Here is a 7576-nt window from a genome sequence, read left to right on the forward strand (position 1 = left end):
AGAAGAAGAAGAAGAAGAAGAAGAAGAAGAAGAAGAAGAAGAAGAAGAAGAAGAAGAAGAAGAAGAAGAAGAAGAAGAAGAAGAAGAAGAAGAAGAAAGAAGAAGAAGAAAACAGTACAACTTCTACTTTGTTTGTAAAAACAAAGCAAAACCAAAAAACAAACAGAAAGAAAAGAACCCTCAAGACCTGAAGAATGAAATTGAAGAAGATATCAGAAGATAGAAAAAGCTATGATACTCATGGATCAGTAGGATTAACATAGTAAAAATAGTCCTTCTACCAAAAGACAATCAGTGGATTCAATATAATTGAAATTAAAAAAAAAAAAAAAAACCACCATTACTTACAACTCTCTTGAAAACTAAATAATATCTATATAATGGTGGACTAAAATGATGAGAGTTTGACTAACAAATGACAGATTGCTCTATATTCTGTATTTTTAATTTAAAAAATCTAGGCTTCAAAGAATGTTCTATCAGGAACAATGGATGAGAAAAACTAAATGTGCAATCCTAAACAATCAAATTGGATGGATGCTACATATCTACTAAGCTCATCAGTGAATTTTACTTCAAAATAGGGCATATCCAGAGTCTTTTGTTATTACTATAATATGCCTTCACTCCTTGGCTGCCTTTTAATCAAAGGAAAGACACATAAGACTAACCCACCTTTTACACTGAGGTTTGAATAAATGGGTTTTTACTTATTATTATGTCAGTTGTGACAGGGATACAGGCAAAGCTTCTGTCCATGTTCTGCCATGTAGGTGAGCTACAAGAATAGGATATTGTATTAGCCATTAAGACATCTATCTAGCATCCCATTTTGTATAGTTTTCGTTTCCATAGAACGCTACTTCTATGCTAACTAAACACACTGACCAGAATAAGTTTGTAAACTATTCACGATACTGACATAACTTATTGTATCATATGATGTCTATGAAACAAATTATATGATTTGTCCTCTGTTTAAGAACTATGAGCCAATAAGAAAGTCTGGTTTTTGTGGCAGTGACTATGTCATTAAGTAAGATATCATTAAGTCTTTATTTCAAACATGTAGCTGGCATTAGATAATTTTGGTTATGTATGGATATCTTATGCTTACCAATTTCCGTAATCATCATGGTGCTCAGCTTTTTTTGTGGTTATTGTTATTTGTATGTTTTATTTTGTGTTTTTTGTTTGTTGTGTTTGTAAAAATGTTTCTTTATTCATATGTCAAAGTATTACTTACCTTGTTTTCCTTAGATGGGATAAGGTTCTGCCAGCAGGTAACTGAGGGGGATTATGGAGGAAAAGTTCAACTACTCAGATAGACAACTCCCATTTCTTGAGGGAGGAATATTCCCAAATTTAGAATGAATAGAAAATATTATCAATTCTGCTATTAATAGGTCTTTGAACTTAAATTTACTTTCTGCTGTTTTTTGTTTGCTTGTTTGCTTTGTTTGTTTTTGATTTCTGGTATTCAAATCAGCATAAATCAATTATAAGACTTGGAAAGTAATAGGTACACATTTAGCTACCTTCCCCAAATCAACTTTAATACAGAGGTCAAAAAAATCTCAAAACATGTTTCTTTGGCTCAGGTCATAACTTCAAAAAAGATGTGAGATCAGAAATTATAGGTGACTTTTGAAGTCTGAAGTAGATGGCAGCTCTTGCACTAGCTCAATATGAGAGGATAAGGTTGCATGTAAATAACTTAGGTGATCCAGATAAATGTTTTCTGGGTAATAGGAGCCCTTCAAAACTAAAAGGATGCAGGGTTTTGATAGAAACCATACAATCATCTCCACAATAAAGGATATTTACCAGAATGGATACCATTTCCTCAAACAGTGAGTCCAAATAACCTTTCTTTTGTTAAGTTGCTTGTTTTTAGGCATTTTGTCATGGTATCAAATGAGATAGCTAATAAAGCATGGTCAAAACAAGTAAAAGATTTGAGCATCTATACTATTTCATTGATTTTCTGTATGTGATTATTATTATTATTGACTTATGTCAGGGAACTCTGTTTTAGCATCTGCTCTTAACTGTTACCTCTTTTTATATTTACTGAGTGATAGTATGATGGTATGATAGCAATTACTTTATGATAATGACTCAATAAAAGTTCGGTCATCTTCTTTTTACATGCAAATTGCTTTGAATTCACTCACATATGATATTGTGAAGTGTGGATTGCAGCATTTTTGAGATGTCCCTCAAAAGAAGAATGGATACAGAAAATGTGGTACATTTACACAATGGAGTATTAATCAGCTATTAAAAACAATGAATTTAGGAAATTCTTAGGCAAATGGATGGACCTGGAGGGCATCATTCTGAGTGAGGTAACCCAATCACAAAAGAACTCACATGATATGTACTCACTGATAAGTGGATATTAGCCCAGAAACTTAGAATACCCAAGATACAAGATACAATTTGCAAAACACATGAAACTCAAGAAGAACGANGANNAAAGTGTGGNCACTTTGCTCCTTCTTAGAATTGGGAACAAAACACCCATGGAAGGAGTTACAGAGACAAAGATTGGAGCTGAGACAAAAGGATGGACCATCTAGAGACTGCCATACCCGGGGATCCATCCCATAATCAGCCCCCTAACGGATAATTTTTAAAAATCCAGTAAGCAGGGCTATATGTGTCATCACAGGACTTAAAGGTGTGAGGAAGGAAGATGTGTCATCATGCATTTAAAGCCATGCTTAGCTATATTGAGATTGAGGTGATCCTAGGTTATGTAGTGAGTTTGACATAAGCTGACAACTCTAAAAGAAGATACAAGAAAGGGAAGGGAAGGGTAGAAAAAGGAAGTGGAGGGAAGAAAAGGAAAGAAACCTTCACTCTAGCCTCTAGTGATTCAGAATAAACCAAGGGTATCTTAGAGATGTGGTTATTTTTAAGTCTATTTTTCTTCATTCCATTACTTAGACAAAACTATTTTCAAATGGAATGAAAGATTTAAAAATCAGTTTTGAAATATGTATTCCATTTTGACTCAAATACAACTCATGAGGTAAGAGCATTAAAACTGAGCCTGTTGTATCACTTGTACAATGTGAAATAAAGTGTGTTGCAGGAGGAGTTTCTATAAAGATATGAGGTTATGAATATAGAGGGTTTGCTGTAGAAATTAGGAAAAAGTGAAATGAAAAGTAAAAAGTAAAATTCATTGTTTTAGTTGTTCTCTTTCTTTTTAGGTTTTCAGCATAATTCATCAGCAGACAAGAGTGTGGGTAAAATATTGGCTTCAATGAGAAACAGATGGAGACTTTTGAGTCTGTTATTATTGGAGACACAATAATAAAGCGTTAAAATTTAAAAGTAAAGGATGTGGAGCTTGTATCTTTTCTTTTGCTGTTCTAAAACTTGCAAAAATTACAAAGGGTGAATGATTTTCGCATTGTGATTAAAATCAGTTCTTTTGTTCTAGGCAGATACTGGCTTGGCTCAAGTCATCTATCTACTTCTGTTCAATATATATTTGCTAAGAATCTGACGATTACATAAAGGAACTGGAGAACTCTGAACACACAAGTGTGAGACACTGAGGTCAGTGCCTTAAGGTTAAAATAGAACTATTTAGTGGATGCTGCAATGAAAGGAGCTGGGGTAAGAATATGTGACTGTTCTGTGACAGTTCTTATCCTTGCATGAGAATTCATGCCTATTTAATAAAAATACAAGGGGAACATCTAAAACACTAATTATGGCTGTGTCAATTCTTCCAGAAATATTTCATTTTTTGCTAAGAAGAAACTAATTTTTTCTCCCATGTACTCAGTTCAAAGCTTGGCATTTGGGACTTGAATAAAGTCTGTTTGCATATATCATAGTAAAGACAAAATGTTAAACCAGGATCTGTTATGAATGTTTTCTACAGGTGTTGGCATGTTTATTATTCAAAACAATGCTGTAAAGTAAGTCGTTGTGTTATATCCACAATAATTTAGGTAGCTAAGGTAGAAAAATGTTTATATTTTGTCCAAATACTCTTTGTAAGTAGTGGTCAGAACTCTCAATTAGCATAGATAGAAAAAACATATTTCAAGAAAAATCCAAATTTAAACATCTATCCACAAGTCCTTCAGTACAGAAAATACTAAAAGGAAAACTCCAACCCTAGGAGGATAACTATATCCAAAAGAGCATATGAAATAAGTAATTCCATCACATCAAAAACAAGTGAAGTACACACACACACACACACATATATATATATATATATATATATATATATATATATATATATATATATATATCACCCTTAGCATCAAAACAGGAGGAACTAACCATTACTATTCATTAATATCTCTCAATTTCAATGGACTCAATTGCCCAATAAAAGATATAGGCTGGGGCTGGTGAGATGGCTCAGTAGGTAAGAGCACCCGACTGCTCTTCCAAAGGTCCGAAGTTCAGATCCCAGCAACCACATGGTGGCTCACAACCACCCGTAATGAGATCTGATGCCCTCTTCTGGTGCATCTGAAGATAGCTACAGTGTACTTACATATAATAAATAAATAAATAAATCTTAAAAAAAAAAAAAAAAAAGATATAGGCTAAGAAAATAGATGCCCAAGCAGGATTCATCATTCTGCTGCATATATGAAACCTATCTCAATAATAAAGATAAATAGATATTACTCTTTGTAAAGCTACAAAAAATGTTTTCTGAGTCAGGCATGGTAGCACACACCTTTAATCGCAGCACTCAGGAGGCAGAGGTAGGCAGATTTCTGAGTTTGAGGCCATCCTGGCCTACAAAGTGAGTTCCAGGGCAGCCAGGGCTTTACACAGAAACCCTGTCTCAAAAAACAAAACAAACAAACAAATGAAAAACAAACAAAAAAAAGAAGAAAGAAAGAAAGAAAGAAAGAAAGAAAGAAAGAAAGAAAGAAAGAGAGAGAAAGAAAGAAAGAAAAAAGAAAAGTAAAGTAAAAAGAAAAAAAGTAAATGATTCAAATACACAAAGTGGACTAGCCATTCTAATATCCAAGAAAATATACTTTCAACAAAATTTAATCAACAAAGTTAGGAAAGGACACTTGATACTCAACAAAGAAGAAAAAAAAAACTCCCTATATTTTTTATAGCTCAATTCTGAACATCTATGCCACAATTGCACCCACATTTGAAAAGAAATAATGATAATGTTAAAGCTTAGATCACATATAGAACCCCATACATTTATAGTGCAACACTTCAACTCTCACCAATTGACAGGTTATTAATGAAAAACTAAACATAGAAATAATGAAACTAACAGACATCTATAGAAGAACTAAAGAAAGAAATTAAAGCCTTTCTTGAATTCAATGAAAATTAAATCACAACATACCCAAATTTATGGGACAGAATGAAAGTAATGATAAGATCAAGATTCAAAGTAGAAAGTACATCCATAAAGAAATTAGAAAGTTTCCATACCAGCAATTAAAATGATTCAAAAGTACACATGAATCAGGGCTGACACCCATCAGTTATGAAGACAATGGTGCAAAGAAACAATGAAAACAAGAGCTGGTTATTTGAGAAAATAAGCAAGATAAACAAATGTAAATCTATATGGAGAGAAACATAAAGCACTTCCACCAAAATTAGGGGCAAGACAAGGCTGCTAATTCTCTCCCTGTCTATGAAATATAGTACCTGAGGTTCTAGCCAGAGCAATTAGACAACTGATGGAGAGCAAATGGATGCAAATTAGAAAGGAAGAAAGCAATGTATGACTCTTCAGATGATGTGATAGTATACAGATTATTATGAGAACTGAATGGAAATCTGCAAATGATTGGTGTGGGGAGGGATGGGATGTCAGGGACTTTCCAGAGCCCCTTTTTAGGGGAGGTGCACAGTTATCAATGGGGGTGACATTCACTGTGACTTACAGCATTGTGGGCATGGAACCTAAAGAGTCCACCTCCTGTAGCTAAGCAGGAACCACACAGTTGATAGATAGTGACACCCATCCACTACAAATATTCTACCTAAAATATATCCTGTCTACCAGAAATTCAGAAACAGGGGATGGAGCACAGACTGTGGGAATAGCCAAATGAAAAGTAGCCCCAACTAGAGAACTATCATGTGGGCAAGCACCAATCTCTGCAGCTGTTAGTGTGATATATGTTCTTCGAGTTGGGTAGTCTTATTTGCCTGGTCTCAGTGGAAGAGGATACATCTAGCCATTCAGAGACTTGATGTTCCAGGTTCATGAGGATACACCACCGAGGTCAGGGGGTGGGGGGGAATCTACCATCTCAGAATATAAGATCTAAGAGGAGGATTGTAGAATATGTTACTGGAAATGGGCAGCAGTCATGGGGATGCAAAGAAAATTTAAAAAAAAAAAGAAAGAAAGAAAAGAGAAGAGAAGAGAAGAGAAGAGAAGAGAAGAGAAGAGAAGAGAAGAAAATGTAACAGTTTGTGAACATTCAAATGGAATTTGCACACCTTAATTTGCATTTTTTAATATATACATTGTCTCTTGCCTTAATTAATTATTGTATTTAACTCTCATGATCAATGTCAGACACTTCAATTTCTGTCATCTTTCAAGTTCCATATTTAAATATTTGTAGATAATTTAGTCTCCAAATATTATTTTCAATATCATGTGATGCCAGACTGATTGAAAACACAAGCTTTGACTTTTTAACTACAAAATTTATTGATTCATGGGTTTCTCCTCACCACTATTTTTTTTTCATTTTCTTCTGTGCAAAATCCAGTCACATAGTCAGAAACAGATGCAAAAGATTGCCTTCTTGGGAACACTGTTCCTTATTCCTGTCATAATTTCAAGTTTCACTATCATAATTTTCCAGTCCTCTGTCTTTATATCTCTCTCAGGACATATAGACAATTCACTTCAACTTATCTTTTATAAACTTAAGAAATGCTCTTGCTGAACATTCTAATGTGCTTCACAACAGATCTTCTTGAGTCTAGATCCTGTTGTTCTTTTTAAGACTACTCCAAATCTCAGCAACTGGTTCTGGTTATAGCCTAAAAATACCAAGAACTCATGTAGAATAGTCTCATGCATGTGTAGAACAAGTACAGGTTAACAAAATCTAATCAAGAGTTATCTTAAATGTGCTTTGAAAAAAATGAAAATTCAGTTCTTTCACATAGCATTTGAAGTATCAAAAATGTTATTGGCTTAGTGTGTGTAGGCATAAGCATGAAGAAATTGAGTTTGGTTTCCCAGAATACATGTGAAACATATCTACACAAAAGTGCACCCATCTTCATTTCCAGAGCTTCTATGGCAGGATGTTACAAAATTGAAGGAGATATTAAAATATATCGCATACTATATCAATGGACTCAATTCCCCAGTAAAAAGACATAGACTTACAGACTGGCTAAACAAACAGGACCCAACATTTTGCTGCTTACAGGAAACCCATCTCAGGGAAAAAGACAGACACTACCTCAGAGTAAAAGGCTGGAAAACAATTTTCCAAGCAAATGGTCTGAAGAAACAAGCTGGAGTAGCCATTCTAATATCGAATAAAATCAACTTCCAACCCAAGGTTAT

The sequence above is a fragment of the Mus caroli genome, chromosome 1 (assembly GCF_900094665.2).
Source record: "Mus caroli chromosome 1, CAROLI_EIJ_v1.1, whole genome shotgun sequence".
Classification (NCBI taxonomy): domain Eukaryota; kingdom Metazoa; phylum Chordata; class Mammalia; order Rodentia; family Muridae; genus Mus; species Mus caroli.